The sequence below is a fragment of the Prionailurus bengalensis genome, chromosome E1 (assembly GCF_016509475.1).
Source record: "Prionailurus bengalensis isolate Pbe53 chromosome E1, Fcat_Pben_1.1_paternal_pri, whole genome shotgun sequence".
NCBI lineage: Eukaryota > Metazoa > Chordata > Mammalia > Carnivora > Felidae > Prionailurus > Prionailurus bengalensis.
Genome location: NC_057347.1, coordinates 20,723,552 through 20,741,399, shown reverse-complemented (window position 1 = coordinate 20,741,399; position 17,848 = coordinate 20,723,552). Strand labels below are relative to the sequence as shown.

Sequence of the window (17,848 nt, the reverse complement as noted above, 5' to 3'; positions counted from 1 at the left end):
CACTATTGGTTCACCAACCCTGCTCTGCAAACAGCCACCTCTCTGCCATCCCTCAAGCCTAAGGATGCCCACACCAGGAGGTACAGGTTGCCTTTGGAAGGATGGAGGTGGACACAGGCTCTGGAGACAGTCTGGGCTTTGGGGACAGACTTGTTTTCAGAGTCCAGTGAGCCCGGAGCATGGTCTAGAAGAAGGCATGAGTTCTAGATGGTCATCTCCTTTGGCCCTCAAACTCCTAGCCCTGTAAGGAAGAGGCAGAATCAGAGTGAGGCCCACTACAGCCTGGGAGTTAAGGCAGAGACCCCATCAACTAATCTAAGGTCAGTACTGGTGACAAGTCCCAAAGGGGGCAGACTAGGTCCCAGGCAGCTTAATACAGTCTCTGCAAACTGGTCATGCCTAGGTTACTTGAAATCCACAGAGGTGGTTGTGGGTTTTTGTGGGGGGTTTTGGGTTTTGGGTTTTTTGTTTTTTGTTTTTGTTTTGGCTTACAATTAAAAAAAAATCTAGTTGCCCACATTTTAAAAAATTAACAATTTCACTTATACCTACAGATTTCCAGCTTCTCTGGGAAATTCAGAAGATCTCTCAAAACACAGCCCATGGCATGGGTAGGAATGGTGAGTAGGAGAGGGGCGGCTGCTATCCCCAGGCCTGCTCTCCTGGCCCAGGACTTTCCCCACTGCATACAATGCATGTGCATGCATTCACAGCTCACCTGTTTTATGGAGAGCCTGACCCAGTGACCAGCTGACACTCAGGGACAGGAAGGCTGAGGGGTGATTTTGCTACCCTCTAATGGGCTTTCATGGAGAAGCCATGGCAGGGAGCAGGAATTCCTGACTCCTTCAAGGGCTCTTCTAGCTGCACTAAGAATCAAATTAACATGAGACAGATTAACAGGAGAAAATCAAATTTAATAGCGGACATACAGGGAATCCACACAGACATGGAAATTCCCAAGACGGTCAGGCAAAATGGGGTATATGTGTCATTCTGAGCTAAGGAGAAGGGGGTAGAGGTCTGGGACTTCAGAGGGAAGGAATACGAGAAGAAGAACAGATATTTGGGGATTGGCTGTTTGCCTGGCTATACAGATGGCCGCTCGGATAAAATTTATCTCTGCTAATAACCCTTATTCTGGAAAGACCCTCCAGTGTAGATTCTTCTATGTAGTTAAGGGAAAAACAAAAGTTTCTCTTGAGCTGTAGGGTCTCACTTGCCTTCAGCTCAAAATAATCTACATGCCAAAGTAGCCCGTTCTGGGGTGTGGGGAAACTGTCCCAAACCCCTTCAGCTCTATCTGTTTAAGGAAAATGGGCTTACAGCAAAGAATGGGAATGGGTAACTGGGGACAATGAGTGTTTCCAATTTCTTGGAAATACTCTGAGAAGGATGGAGTGCTATTTTTGTCTCAGTGGTTTAAACATTTGGTGGCCTTGAGGTAAGAAGCTAAACCACATGATAAAGAAGAGGTCGTACGTGTGTATATATAGAGACCATATACACACACACACATAGATATATACGTAGATATACAAAATGGAATACTACACAGCCATAAAAAAGAATGGAATCTTGCCAATTGCAGCAACATGGAGGGTATAAGGCTAAGTGAAATAAGTCAGACAAAGACAAATATGATTTCACTCATAGGTGGAATTTAAGAGACAACAAAAGTGGGGCACTGGGGTGGCTCAGTTTGTTGAGCATCTGACTCTTGATTTCAGCTCAGGTCATGATCCCAGGGTCATGGAACTGAGCCCTGCATCATGTGCTGAGTGTGGAGCCTGTGTAAGATTCTCTCCCTCTCTTCTTCTGCCCCTCTCCTGCTCATGCTCTCTCTTCTCTAGAAAAGAAAAGAAAAGAAAAGAAAAGAAAAGAAAAGAAAAGAAAAGAAAAGAAAAGAAAAGAAAAGAAAAAAGAAAAGAAAAGAAGGAAGGAAGAGGGGCGCCTGGGTGGCTCAGTCGGTTAGGTGTCCAACTTCAGCTCAGGTCATGATCTCATAGTTTATGGATTCGAGCCCTGCATCCAGCTCTATGCTGACAGCTCAGAGCCTGGAGCCTGCTTCAGATTCTCTCTCTCTCTCTCTCTCTCTCTCTCTCTCTCTCTCTCTGCCCCTCACCTGCTGGCACTCTCTTTCTTCTCTCAAAAATAAATAAAAACATTAAAAAATTTAAAAAAATAATAAAAAAAGAAAAAACCACAAAAAAAAAAAAAAAAGAAAGAAAAAAGGAGACAAACCATAAAAGAGACTGTTAGAACTAGAGAACAAACTGATGGTTACCAGAGGGGAGTGTGGGCCCACCGGATCAGGTGGAGGCCCCGCGGCCAAGGCAGTGAAAGAATTCACCCAGGGCAGAACGAAGGAGATAGAAGTTTATTGGATACATTGCAAAGGAGCAGCGGGCAGGACAGCGAAGGAGAGACTAGCTGCCAGGAGGCAGTGGTGGGGGGCTGTGGTTTAAGGGGGAAGGTGAAGAGGTGTGGGAAAGTGTGGAATTTTCCTTTTTTGGTACCTGTGCCCAGTTGTAAGTAATCCATTGGTCAGCTAGGGATTATGGATATTTTGAGATGGGTCTCCTTTTTCTTCCTTTTTTTTTTTTTAATTTTAGAGACAGGAAGCACGAGTGGGGGAGAGGGACAGAGGGAGAGAGAGAGAGAGAGAGAGAGAGAGAGAAATTCAAGCAGGCTGCATGCTCAGCACAGCCCATGACCCTGTGATCATGACCTGAGCTGAAATCAAGAGTTGGACACTCAGTGGACTGAACCATGCAGGTGCCCCAGGGTGGGTCCCCTCATGGGCGTGTTTGTATTCAGCCTGGTGGTCACTGTGGGCCCTCCTACCTCACTCCGCTTTCCATCGCTCAGGTTGGTTGCCTAAGAACAACCTTTACACGGAGGTGGGGGTGGGGTGGGGAATGGGTGAAACAGGTGAAGGGGATTAAGAGTACACTTACTGTGAAGGGCACTGAGTAACGTATAGAATTGTTGAATCACTATACTGTGCACTGGAATATGTGTCATTCTCGTGTATATGTCTTACGTGAGAAGGGTAGGGGTCTGGGCTTAGAAGAGGAGGAAGCCTGTCAGCTGGAAAGGAAGAGGAGATGCTTGGAAAACAGAGGTCACCCTCTTGTGCAGATCAGTTTCTTAGGTAAAAAGAAATCTCTGTTAATAGCTCTCTTCCGGTACAGGCTCTCCTTTCCGCTGTAAATCTAGACGGTTGAGGGAGAGATAAAGAACTTTTCCTGAATCTGCTGGGTTTTGATTGCTTTTAACTCAGAATAATCATGCCAAAGTGGCCCATCTTGGGGCAGCCTGCTCTAGGCCCCTACACAGGTCTAGGATTTTATGATTCTTGTAGGAGATATATGAAAGAAAACTTCAGCCTTGGGGAGTTTATAACACAAACGGAAAAGACTGAAGAGAAGCAGAATTTGTCACCCCAAAATATGTTTCTGTGGCATAAGGATTGATTTAGGCTGATTCTTTTCTTTTTTTTTTTTTTAATGTTTTTATTTATTTTTGAGACAGAGAGCATGAGCAGGGGAGGGGCAGAGAAAGAGGGAGACACAGAATCTGAAGCAGGCTCCAGGCTCTGAGCTGTCAGCAAAGAGCCTGATGTGGGGCTCGAACTCACAGACTGTGAGATCATGACCTGAGCGGAAGTCGGACGCTCAACCCACTGAGCCACCCAGGCGCCCCTAGGCTGATTATTTTCAAGAAATAGCAGATAGGAGAAGCTCTGAAAACCGTTAGAAATTACCCTTTTACAAAAGAAATTCACATGTAGAAGGGAAATCTCCATTTGTCTTGTTTTTGTTTGCTTGGCTTGGTTTGGCTGGGGACAATATACTTTATTGATGGCACCTGTGGAGGTGGGGCTCCCCAAGCCTTTCTCCTTCTTCAGGGGGTCTGGGATGGAAACTGCATAGAGGTCAGGAAAATTCTCAGTGTGTTGGAGGATGAGTTGGGGAAAGGACTCCCCAGCAGCTGAGGGCCTCTGTCTTCCTCCTGCTGTCACTTGGGGCTGGTGGTCCAGGGGACTGACTCCTACTCCTTGGAGCCATGTAGGACCATGATGTCCACTACTCGGTTGCTGTAGCCAAATTCATTGTCACACCAGGAAATGAGCTTGGCATAGTGGTCACTGAGGGCAGTGCCAGCCCCAGCATCAAAGGTAGAAGAGTGGGTGTCGCTGTTAAAGTCATAGGAGGTGACCTGGTCCTCACTAGAACCCAGAATGCCCTTGAGGGGGCCCTCTGATGCCTGCTTCATCACCTTCTTGATATCGTATTTGGCAGCTTTCTCCAGGTAGCAGGTCAGATCTACAACTGACTCATTGAGGGTGAAGACGTGGAAGGCCATGCCAGTGAGCTTCAGCCTTCGTGGCACCAGTAGAAGTGGGAATGATATTCTGGGGAGCCCCTCAGCCATCACACCACAGCTTCCCAGAGGGGCATCCACGGTCTTCTGGGAGGCAGTGATGCATGGACTGTGGTCACAAGTCCCTCTATGGTGCCAAAGTTGTCATTGGATGACCTTGGCCCAGGGGGCCATGGAGTTGGTGGTGGAGGAATTGCTGACAATCTCAAGGGAGTTGTCACACTCCCCATGGTTCACACCTGTCACAAATATGAGCAAATCAGCAGAAGGGGCAGAGATGATGACCCTCTTGGCCCCACCCTTCAAGTGAGCCCCGGGCTTCTCCCTGGTGAAGACCCCAGTGAACTCCACAACATACTCAGCAATAGCATCATCCCATTTGAGGTTGGCAGGGTCTCACTCCTGGGAGATAGAGATGGGCTTTCTGTTGACAAGTTTCCTGTTCTCAGCCTTGACTATGCCATGAATTTGCCATGTGTGGAATCATACTGGAACATGTAGACCACGTAGTTGAGATCAATGAAGGGGTCATATATGACAACAATATTCACTCTGTCAGAGTTAAAAGCAGTCCTGGTGACCAGGCACTTAATGTGGCCAAATCTGTTTACTCTGACCTTTATCATTGTGTCTCCAGGATGCACCTGGCACTATTCCAGAAGATGCTGCTGTCCATCAAATGAGGAGGAGCAGAGAGCTGGGAAATATCCATTTGTAAAGCTGTTCTCCCTGTCCCAGAAAGAGAAGATAATCCTAAATCGATAGAAACTCTTACCAGTGGGGAAGGCACCAGCTTAAATTTGCATAATATACCCTTGTTTCCTGTGCTTCCCCCTACCCCCACCCCCACCCCCAACTTCCCATAACTGCCCTGGCCCCACCTCCTCCAACACCTTTCTTTTGTCTTTAGCTGGAGGTGGTATTTCAGTGGTGGCTTGGGCCGGTTCAGGGAGTTATTCCATTTTCCTGGGAGTCTCCCATGTGTACAGGAGGTATACATGTTATTAAGCTTCTGTTTGTTTTTCTCCTGTTAATCTTTTCATTGCATGAGGGTCTCAGCTAAGAACCTACAAGGGTAGAGGGATAATTATTTTTCCTCCCCTATAAGGCTCAAACAAACAAACACGTGGTGTAATAGTACTATGGCTGTGCCAGTGCATTTACTAGCCAGCTGTCTCCCATCATTCTACCAAGCCCATGCCCCTCAAGTCTCCCTGGACTGACCTGAGATGAGCACTCAGTGTTCTTACTTGCAAGCTATCGAAACTGATTATACCAGTGGGAAGGGGACTTGTTGAAATGACATGGGGTGCCCACAGAATCAGCAGGAAACTGAAGACCCAGATTAGGAAATGGACAGGTACCACAGGGGCTCCAGGGGCTGGGTGCAATTTCCCTGAAATGATTGTGACCCTCTCTTCAACTTTACCCTTGCTTCTAGATTCAAAGTTCTGGGTAGGACTCCTCTCTGTCTCCAACATGGGAGGTGAGGCACAAGCAGTACCCTTCCTTCCAATACATCTACACTCAAGGGGGTTTTCTCAAAAAAGGTAAGAAGGATGGTTGCTGGACAGCTCCTCAAAATTCAAGCACCCTACCTATGGCCTCTCCTCACTCAGTCTGAATGCCAAGCCATAGCAAGAGTTTCCAAATTGAAGACTGAACCCGGTGGTTAGAGAAGAGAAGCCAGCAGGTCATAAATGGTGCTGAGGGCGATAAGGAGGAAAGAGTCTTCATTCTGACCAGTGAGTGCAAGCTTGTGCTCTGCCAAGGCAAGAAGTGAATATTTGTTGAGCACCTACTATGTACCAGACACTGATTAGGCCTCTTACATGCCTATCTCCATTGACCTTCTCATCACCCCTGAAAAGTCAGTATGTTCATGTTTGCAAGAGAGGAAACAGACTCAGAGGGATGAGGTGATTTACCCGAGCTCTTGCAACTTGCACGTGGTAGGGCAGGGAGTAGACTCAAGTCTTCCTGGCATCAAAGTCCAAACCACCCACACCAGGAAACTGCTAGTTCCTCCAGTGACCTGGGCATCAGAACAGGGCAGGTTGTCATAGCCCTGGCCATGGCTACAACAGATAAAGCCAGTCTATCCCAATTTCATGTGCACTCTGTTAGGGAGGAAGAATTTACTCTGCCCTTCAAGGTCCTCCTGGCTGGACTGAGACTCAAACTGACATCAGACGGACTAACATGTAAAAGCAAATTTCATTTCGTACTTATGGGGAATCCACACAGACATGGAAATACCAAAGACGGCTAAGCAAAATGAGGTATATAAGTATTTCTGAATGGAGGAGAAGGGGGTAGGGGTCTGGGACTTTAAAGGGAAGGAATGAGCACCTGGGTGGCTCAGTCACTTAAATGTCTGACTTTGGCTCAAGTCACAGTCTCATGGTTCGTGAGTTCGAGCCCTGCATGAGGCTCTGTGCTGACAGCTCAGAACCTGGAGCCTGCTTCGGATTCTGGTTGTGTGTGTGTGTGTGTGTGTGTGTGTGTGCGCGCGCGCGCGCGCTCGCATGTGTCTGTCTCTCTCTCAAATATAAATAAATGTTAAATAAATAAATGGAAGGAAAGAAATTCACAGGAAGATGAAAAAGAATAAATGTCTGGTAAACAATGTCTGGGCCCCTCAGAAACAGTGGGACCTTGAGGACTTTCATCGAACAGGCCTTGCCGGGTTCCTCCCTGGCTCCCATCCCCCCATATCATAGTGTAGTTATCTATGGTAATAGCTCTCTTCCTGGCAGATCCTCCTCTCAATTCTTTTTAGGTAGTTGAGGGGGAGGTAAAGAGCTCTTCCTGAATCTGCTGGGCCCAGCAGTCACCCCACTACCTATGATAGATGACAGAAGATAGGGAGGAGCCCAGCTTTTTTTCTAGACTAAGCCAGGTCCCACTGCTTGGCTCAGGGAGACATCTGGGCCCTCTCAGATCCCTGAGGACAGTCAATTCTTGGAGAGTAGTAAAGAGAGAGGGGTCTTCACTCAGCTCTTGAGTCAGCTGGATTGACAATCCCCAACCCCCACCCCAGGGCAACTGTGGGCTGGAAGAGGCTGTGTCACTAGCCAGCATTGTCCAAACCCCTCATGGTTTTGGGAATGCCCAGACTTGTCCTATGATGCTTGTCCTGAATCCCCAGGACAGCAGGACCCTAGCAGAGAAGCCCCAGTCCGAGCGAACAGCCTCCAGATTGCCTTCAGTGCCCAGACAGTCCACCTCTACTTACCCACCTGAACAGCAGCTCCTCTGTCCCCATAGAGAGCCCAGGGCTGGTGGTACAGAATCCCCCAAGGGACAATGACGCAGAGAATGGGGTGGGGCTTGAGTGGCTCCCACGTGGAGCAGATCACCCCCAGATCATTTCATACAAGGCTGCTTTAGGACCTGCATGGAGCAGGTGCACTTCAAGGAGTGGTCACTGGGTGTCACCGCTGCTTCCTAGGCATGTGCACTCATGGGTGGGCTAAGGCTGAAGCATGCTGGAGAGAGAAATTCCTTCTTTGAACCTCGGTTTACGGACCTGATATCTTCTGTGTCTTCTATGTCCTCACCCCTCTCATCCCCTGTCCCTCCTAGCTGGCCTGGATTGTCCATCATGGAGTTGCTCCCCAGCCTCTCTCCTTCCTGGTTCAGAGCAGATACCAGCGGCTGGAGAAGGTCACACAGCAAGATGGGCTTTGCCATTGGTTCGTGATAACAGGCCGAACACAGGCACTCATTGCTGGTGAGCCATCTGTCCCCAAGGACCCAGGTCTCACTCTCCTGCTCCCTCAGACAACAGCTTCATTTCATCAACCCCCTCACAGCCCTCTTCCACTCTCACTGGCTTCCTTCTGAAAGAAAAAATGTGGTGCCTTCTTCACCCTTTGATCATGAAATCTCTACACTTACCAGTGTTTTTACTCATTCTTTCATCTTCTGCTTCTGCTCTGAATCCTACCCCCTCCTTCTCAAGGTCCTGGACCCTTTGCCTTTTTCTATGTTCTTCTGACTCACTATCTCAGCTCATCCTGCAGAATTCCCATCAGCAAACGATTGAGCTCATCTTAAATACCGCTGTCTGCATACCAAGTGCCTCTGTCTACCCGCCCATGTCTCTGTTCCCTCTCAGCACTAAAATTCTCCTTATGTCTCAATGCCATCCAAAAAGCTGTCTCTTCTGGCTACCTCCATTCGTTCTTCTGCCTGCTCAGATCTGCCTGATGCCCTGCCTTGCTCCAGAGAGTTGACTTCTCAAGGTCACTATGATCTCCGTGTCGCCAAATGCCCTGGATGTCCATGTCTCTTTTTGTAGGTGTATTCTTTTTTTTTTTAAGTTTATTTTGAGAGAGAGAGAGAGAGAGAGAGAGAGAGAGAGAGAGAGAGAGAGAAAGTGGGGAAGGGGCAGAGAGCAAGGGAGAGAGAGAATCCCAAGCAGGCTCCACACTGTCAGCACAGAGTTTGATGTGGGGCTCGGTCTCACAAACCTCAAGATCATGACCTGAGCCAAAACCAAGTGTTGGACACTTAACCGACTGAGCCACCCAGGTGCCCCTCCGTGTCCCCTTTCACACTGTCCCCAGGATTGTGCACAGCGGACCAGACCACTTTCTCTTCCCTTGGCCTCCATAGCACCACCCTCTCCTGACCTCTCAGATCTCTCCTCCTCGGTGTGTCCGTCCTCTACCATCTGATTCTAAATACTAGAATTTCCTTAACCTCGGTTTTGAAAAGTCTTGTCTTTTCCTTTTGACCCCGTTTCCTAGGTAATCACATTCATTCCTTCTGATTCGTGTACATCACCTTTTATACCGACGATGCCCAAACTTATATCTTTGGTTCAGTCCTATCCATTCGGCATCTCTATCTGCAGTGTTCACTGGTGTTGAAAACGTGTCCGGAATGGAATATTCTCAACTGTCGCCTCTCTCCAAACACCTGTCCTCCTTCCTCCAGTCTTCGTCTCTGCAGCCAGCACCACAGTTCACCACACGGCTCAAGCCCCAAACCGAGGAAGCCTCACTTTTTCCTCACCCCTCCCCCATCCCATTAGCAAATTCTATCTCAGATTCATTTCAAATCCCTTCACTTCTCCCCCTCTCTGCTAACCACCCACACTCACGTGGGCCACAGTCATCTCTCTACTACACTCAGACAAGATATCTCTGACCAGCCTTCCCATTTGCACACTCTTCAATCCATTCTTGACACAGCAGCAATGATGGAAATGTTCTGTATCTTAATCTGGGTATATACATGTAAAACTTTGGGGTGTGTTCAGATTTGTACACTTTACTGGAGGATAAAATTCAACAACAACGGCAAAACACCCCAAAACCCACAAAACTAAACAAGATGTCAGTTCCCCTGTTAGAATCCTTCAGTGGCTTCATACCATCTTCGGAATAAAATCAAACTCTGCATGACTTGGCCCCGGTCTTTTTCTCCAACCTCCTCTCCCACTAGACTTCTCCCTTGCTTGCCAGAACCCAGCTTCCCTGGCTTTCATTTGGTTTTTTCTAATAAGCTTCAGCTTGCCTGCCTGCCTCAGGACCTTTGCTCAGGCTGCTCCCTCAGCCCAGAATCCTTCCCCATGCTTATCAGCCCATTTATTCTTTCTGCTCCCAAATCATTATATTTTTATAATGCTACTATAATTGTTTTGTTTTTCTACAGTTAGGACCAGCTTATACATTTGACACTCACTACACACATGCTATTAGGCTAAGTGCTACATAGATAACCAATGCAATGAGTCTTATACTCAAAGAACAAACAGACCCTTTTTCTCTTTACTTTTTTTTTTTTTTTTTTTTGGTGTTGTTGTTCTTATAAATCTAAGTAGAGGGGGTTTAAAAAAAATCATGCATTCATTCCAGGACAGCAGTCTCTAACCCTGGGGCTGAAGATGGGAGAGTTGGTGAGTACATGGTATAATGGGTTAAGCTGTGTCCTCCAAAAAGACAATGGGTAAGTTCAAGTGGGAAGAAGCATGCCTAAGAAAAAACTTTAAAGCCATAAAAAATAAGCATTACACACACAAGACAAAATGCCTTTATTTTTTTCCCACAAATTAAGTCAGAGGCTAAAAGCACAGGACCCAGAGACCACCTATGTAGCACCAAGACTCCTGTTGCAACAAACAGGTCCTTATTGATACCTCGTCTTCCGACTCAGCCCTCTGACATATCTGATTATTTTTGACAAGTGCAATCATCTCAACAACAGAGCCATTCAGAACATTTCATTGATACAGAAGCTCTTCCAAGAGGATCTCTGTTTAACTGCTCCAGGGATCTCTCTGCTGGTGACGGCTTTTCTGTGGTTGTAGAAGGACAGTCTAACCACCTCCAGGCTAACCCGTTCCAGCAGCCAGTCCTCCAAAGAGCCCAGTGCATCCGAGATCCAGGAGCACCCACTGAAGTCTGGGTGAGCCTGGGACAGAAATGGCACAAGGGTAAGACAGAGCAGTGTAGGCTTCGCACCCAAGGCTGGCAATTTATGGTCTAACCCAGCACATACGCCTTCCATGGATTCGTGCATACAGGGGCCACACGAATCACCACAGGTACGATGGTAGGGGTGTGAGGAAAGAAACTAGGTCATTGTATCTATCAACTGTCTGAGGAAGATGGGGAAGGGGAATTTGTAGCTGGTGAGAAAGAGCACCTTTATCTGTAGAATACATGCTAACTCTGGTCACTTAAACTTTTGTGCCTCAAGGGCACCTGAGTGGCTCTGTTGGTTGACCGTGGCTCAGTTCAGCATCCCAGGTGGGTTCGAGCCCTGCATCAGGTCCCGCACTGAGCGTGGAGCCTGTTTAAGAGTCGCTTTCTTGGGGGGGGCATCTGACTTCGGCTCAGGTCATGATCTCACAGTCCGTGAATTGAGGCCCTGCGTCGGGCTCTGCGCTAACAGCTCAGAGCCTGGAGCCTGCTTCAGATTCTGTCTCCCTGTATCTCTGCCTCTGCCCTGCTTGCACTCAGTCTCTGTCTCAAAAATAAAATAAAATAAAAACATAAAAATTAAAAAAAAAAAGAGTCTCTCTCTTGGCTCAGTCAGTTAAGTGTCAGACTTCAGCCCAGATCATGTTCTCACAACTCATGAGTTCCAGCCCCACATTGGGTTCCTCACTGACAGTACAAAGCCTGCTGGGGATTCTCTGTCTCCCCCTCTCCCTCTGCCTCCTCCTCCACTTTCACATGCTCTCCCTCAAAATAAAGAAATAAACTTAAAAAAAAAAAGGATTCTCTCTCTCTTCCCCCCTCACACTCTCTTAAAAAAAAAGAAAAGAAAAAAAGTTTTGTGCCTTAATTTTTCCTAACAGAAGTGGAATTAACATCCAACACCTTCAGAAGATGGAAAATATAATTTTGGTTTTTTTAAAGTTTGAGAGTGAGAGTTGTTTTTCTTTTAAAGTTTATTTATTTTGAGAGCAAGAGAAAGAGAGGTAACGACAGAGAGAGAGAGAGAGAGAGAGAGGGACATGAATCCCACGTAGGCTCTGTGCTGACATTGTGGACCCGACACAGGGCTCAAACCCACGAACCGTGAGATCATGACCTGAGCCAAAACCAAGAGTTGGACACTTCACCGACTGAGCCACCCAGGCGCCCTGATAGAAGTTTAGAGTAGATGTTCACACTCTGTATTTCGTATTAGTAAGCATCTTGTTTGAACACTTCTCAATTTGCAGCCTTACCTCCTTGTGCCGACATGATCTCCAGCCACGCTGGGAAAACTCGCTCTTGCTTGGATGTGTCCCTACGTTTTCTGGTCTCCATACCACTGTTGATCTCCCATCTCTACCTACCATGCTGACCCCCAACCCCACCTTTCAAATCTTATCCACCCTTTAGGATTCTTCCCCAAGAACCCCTCTGGCTTATCTGTGTTCCACAACTTTCCACTAAAGATCAGGGCTCTGTATATTCTCAGAACCTGCATCACACGCCACTTTATGTCATTCATGACTTCGTCTAAAGTTAGAGGGGCAGCTGGAATCATCAGGAGAATGATCTCAGGTGCCCTGAGGATCACCCACCCAGGACTCTAATCCTAGCTCTGGATGGGCATGAGATGTCATATAGGCAAGTAATATTCTCACATTGGGCCTCAGTTTCTTTTTTTGTAAAAGGAAAGGCTTGAAGCAGTATTTGAAAGGTTTCTCCATGTCCTCCATGGTCCCATCCTGCAGGACTTGTGAGCCCCTTTGTGATACAGACCACATCGTTTCCATCTGAGCTCCCCAGCAGACCTGGCTTCTACTGAGACGCTCCATACATTAATCCAACCAACATGTTTTATCCTCGCATGCCCTGAGGGGCTGACCCAAGGCACAGACCCGACCCTTGGGAGACTTGCAGAAGCAGAGTGGCCTGCCAGACCCACGCAGTGAAGGACAGGCCAAGGACAGACTAATGATTAGAGGATTACTCGGTCCAAAAACTCGCACAGAGAGCCCTTCCAGAAAATGCAGGTTCTCCAGCTGCAGATTCTCAGTGGGGGGCAATGTCTCTGGGCATTTTTGGTTGGAAGACAGGGTGCTACTGGCATCCAGTGGGTAGAGGCCAGGGATGCTGCCCAGAATCCCACCATGCTCCAGACAGCTCCCACAACAAAGAATGAAGCAGCCCCCAAACGTTAAGTGCTGGGGTTGAGAAACCAGGCCCTATATCACATATTTCTTTCCTTCTCCTAGCATTCCTTCATCCCATTTTCCCCTTCTTCTCCTAGGATAAGCAACAGAGTCCAAATGAAACCCCTGGAATATAGGGGGCTTTTGTAACGATCACCCGTGAACACTCAGCCCTGCCCTATCGTTGTGGAGAAAATTCAAAATCAAGCCTTCTTACATCTGTCACAGAATTACCTTCTTCTCTTCCCCGTAGCTTCTTCCAAAGGGGAAGCCTTCTCTGATTTTGTTCTCTGCAACTGTAGGCTACGAAGTGAGGTTGGGTGGGCGGGAAGGAGGAACGAAAGCCTACCCATGCTAGGTACATTCGAAGTACAGAGCACCACTTAGTGAAAACCTGATGTAAGTGCCTCTTCACAGAAGAAGAACAGACGAGGTGGTGAATCCTCTCTCTGTAAGAGGGCATTTAAGAATCAATTTCTAGATTGCCTGTCGACAGATCCAAGAGAGACACGAAGAGCTCAGGTGTTCAGAGTTACTGCCAACAGACAGCGAGCCCAGTGGGAAAAGATAGCCACCATCTGCAGATCCAATTTATCAAAGCTGTTTGCACGCAACTTTTCAGGAACTTGGGGCGTGAAGAAGGACCCCTGTGTGAGAAAAGCTGAAGTCAAGAACATACCCAGGGCCACTCACATGACACGGGTCTCGGCCATTCTAAGCTTCCATCAGGAGAGCCCCAACTCACTTGCTTTAGGATTTTCCCCATGTAACCAAGATAGGCCTCCTTCTTCCTCTTATTCTTCCCAGAGGCTGAGCTGGCCCTCCCATACTTCTCTTGGGCTGCAGTATACAGTGTAGTCTTCTTCTTCGGGCATCTTAGGTGGTGTAGGCAAATGCAGTACATGCGGAAGGCTTGATCCTTAACATGTCTAGGTCACAGCACTGGCTGGAGGCAAGTGAGCGCCTCAAAGGGGTTTGCTAGGGGGAGCTGGAAGGCACGCTATCCTAATAAAATCAGTGGTTAGTGACTGCACCTGCAGGAGACAATACAGAACACTTAAGAAATACTAGGTGCGGAGTCTAATAAGGCAGGCTGATGGTACATTCTGGAAAAGAGCTTGAGGTGGGAAACTCAAAATGTTAACCTTTCCTCTGTTCTTCCCATGTAAAAGAGAGAGTGACCACTTTGACCTGACGGCCATTAATTTACCAGGCAACACGGATCTCTGCAGTGATTCCTTTTACGTGTGTGACCCCAGGTGTTCTTATTATAGTGGTTCTTGGCCACAAAGATTTCCATTCAAAAGGACTGAGCCTGGGATCCTGGAAGCTGCATCTTTTGCTAAAGCGTCCCAGGTGAGTTGGGGCCACCTGGGTGGCTCAGTTGGTTAAGCATCCGACTCTTGGTTTTGGCTCAGGTCATGATCTCCTGGTTTGTGGGATGGAGCCCTGAGCTGGGCTCTGCGCTGACCGTGCAGGGCCTGCCTGGGATTCTTCCTCTCCTTCTCTCTCTGCCCCTCCCCTGCTCTCTCTCTCTCTCTCAAAATAAATAAATAACCATTAAAAAAAATAAAAGCATCCCAGGTGAATCTAATGACCAGCCAGATTTAGGATTCATTGGTCTGTAAAACCTTCCCGAAGCAACCCCACAAGATCAGGGGTTGGGGTTCGAGGAACAGCTCTGCACGGATGTGCCCTGTGTGTGTGCATTTCCACTGGGAGGGGTACCTGGCTGTGCAAGAGCAATTAGGAACTCAGGTGACAAAGCATGAATAGGGAAGCCAGGAAGTCACTGTACCTTCAAGACTGAAGGTTGAGAAACCCTAGATGGAGAGGTCGCGAACTCCCCGCAATTAGCATTATCAGCTGAGCTACAAGGAAATGCCCAGCCTCACACGAAGGAACAGATAAGAGGACGCCAGAGAACCAGGGTGTCAAAAGAAGAACCAGAACAGAACTCCTCCTTCTCCCAGTTATGAGCCACACTGAAGCCCCAGCTCAGGGGACTGGTGGGGACTGATGCACTGGGAGCTCCCATTTATTGAGCCCTATGTACCCAACCGCATACAAAGTGTGTAATGTACCTTATTGCAATTAGTTCTCAGGGCAACAATATGAGGTCAGTATTCGTATTACCGTCACTTTACAGAAGAGGAAACTGAGTCTGGAAGGGCTCATGTGACTTGTCCGGGGGTCCCACACAGTGCACGATGGCAGGACCGGCCCCTCCCTGAGCCTTTGCTCCTAACCCCATGCTCTGCCGCCCTTCCAACCCGAACGCCAGAGCCCTACTCTCCTTGTCGTTACATACATGTGCTCTGCATGGCTGCTGCGTGTATTTATTCATTGATGGAGAACTTGGAATGTAGTTCCAAGAACTTGGAATGTAGCCTATCCGTGGTGCAGGCTCAACTCCCCTGAATGAATTCTTTGGTGACAAAGAACTATACTGAACACTTCTGTGAAAAGAAAAAGACAGTCTATGACCTGGCTGTCAAAGCACATCCCACCCACTGCCTCAACTCCTACTCTCCTCTTACTGGCTTCATTGCTCATTATCTGTCTAGTTAAAAATGCAACATATGCATAGAGCATATATGATGAAATGCACTGGGCGTCTTAATGCAACAAAGTAAATACAAACTGGCAGAAGTCATCTGTGGGATGGCACTCTTCAGTGATGGGGCAATGGGGAACCAAACGAGCACTGTAACATCCAGAAGATGCTGGAGAGCACTGGAGAAGGGTGACAACAGAGGTGATGTTGCCGTGGGAGTGTAGTAAGAAGCCCTGGCCAGATGGCACTCACTCATTAAAAAATACTCAGCAAATTGTGATCCCCTACTAAGTGCAAGGCCCATGGGTCTGCATGGAAATGGTGACGAATTACCGAGAGGAATCACAAAGCTGACATAGGGAGAAGTCATAGGGTGATCAGAAGACTCACCAGCATCTTTTAGAAATCTCAGTCAGCTAAAAAGGATATGCGATAAATTGCCTGCTAATACATTCCCTATCCTGGGGGCGCCTGGGGGCTCAGTCAGTTGAGCATCCAACTTCGGCTCAGGTCATGAGCTCACAGTTGGTGAGTTCGAGCCCTGCATCGGGCTCACTGCTGTCAGTGCAAAGCCTACTTTGGCTCCTCTCTCTGCCCCTCCCCTGCCCACACTCTTTCTGCCGCAAAAATAAACAAACATTAAAAAATAAATACGTTCCCTATCCTGAAGATAAAAGAAGCAGTTACACTAACAGCAATGCTAACTTGTATTTACTGAATGCTCAGTACCTGCCTTGAATTATACAAAGCACCATATAGACATCTCACCTTGTGGTTTTAATACTCAGAAGTATAGAAGAGAGGAGGAAACCGAGGCTTATAAAGATAAACTAATTTGTTTAAGGTCACACAGGCAGTAAGTTGCGAAGCTAGGAACTGATCTCTGATGTGTCTGGCACCAAAATTCCCATCACTATTTCTCCCAAGTTAGGCCTCCCGCCCACCTGCGGCAAAATCTCCTGAGCTGCTTACTGAAATGAAGATCCCCAGCCGCCATCGATGCCTCAGTACAAGTATCTAAAGCTTGGGTGCCACTGTATCCCTAAGGCCTCCTGAGAACTGTATGGGGAAAATGCTCCTCTGATCCGAACCCTACTCAGCACAGAAGGGCTAATTAGAGACTTGGAAAGGGTGGGGACACTAGGAGAAAGTGACTGCGACGTGGCTAAGCACAGTCAGACACAGACCTTAGACACTGAGAAGGCCGACTTTACGGAGTTTAGTGATAATTGTGTTAGAATTCTACGGATAGAAACTCTAAGAGGGAGATCAACTTGAGAAAAATAGAAGGCGCTTCCTTAACGGGCCATGACCTTGGCTCTCCTCCTTGATTGTAATTCACTTCGACCTGGTCCTATCTTGGTGGACTATCAGATCCAAAGGACAAACCAAGCTCATAAATAGGGGTAATGAGTAACAAGAAGATGGGACAGTTGGGATTCAGGGCATGGAGTGTCTGGGGAGTGACTCAGGAGTAAGACTGAGTGAAATGGTGTTGGAGCCTGCTTTTGTGCGGCGACATCTACGTGGAATGGGGGTGGCCTGGAGCCTGCTTTTGTGCGGCGACATCTACATGGAATGGGGGTGGCCGAAAGAGTCAAGTGGCCCAAGTAAGTCTGGCATTGCAGCACACAGTAGAGGGGATTCAGACATTGGGTGGGACACTGGACTACATAGCTTCTGAGGTCTCCTGGTTTTGTGGCTTCTACTTTTCCCCTGTATCATTTCTTTAGGGTTCAGGTTGTTAGAATTTGGAGAGAAGCACTGCTCATATCATTTCTACCTCTGGATAGTCCGAGGAATTAATCTTGTTGATTCAAAAAAGTCAGAGGGGCACACTGTGCATTATATTGTATTTTGTTTATTTTTCACACTGTGCATTTTAACATCATCTTATTTCGTGATCTTAATTCTAGGAAATGAATACTACCAAAGCTCACCAGTTGAGAAACTCTGGGTGAACGGCAGGAGGAGAGGGAGTTTGGGGGACAGATTAGAAGATGTCACCTTGGGAATGATGTCACACTGTTCCTGGAGTGTCAGCACTATAGATACTAATCGAATATCAATGGTGGATGATATTAGTACCGAATAGTTGCTACTTTGTCAGGTGGAGGTAAGAAAAGAATCCAAATTTTTCCCAGCCCCAGCAATATCTTATTTAACCTCTACACCAAGCTTTTATTATTTTATTTATTTTTTATTTTTTGTATTTTGAATTTCCAGTTTTCTGTTTGTTTATTTTTAATATGTTTTAAATTTATACCCAAGTT

At 47.3% G+C, this 17,848-nt stretch overlaps 1 long non-coding RNA gene and 1 pseudogene across 1 annotated transcript; one reads left to right on the top strand and one right to left on the bottom strand.

The window, feature by feature from the left end:
* Positions 1–4,056: 4,056 nt before the first annotated feature.
* Positions 4,057–5,214, bottom strand: LOC122484730 (annotated as a pseudogene).
* A 4,770-nt stretch (positions 5,215–9,984) lies between these two features.
* On the top strand, positions 9,985–17,848 carry LOC122485216. Its single transcript, XR_006297817.1, has 3 exons — positions 9,985–10,809; positions 14,191–14,374; positions 17,492–17,848. It is a non-coding gene; the product is annotated as an uncharacterized LOC122485216 (long non-coding RNA).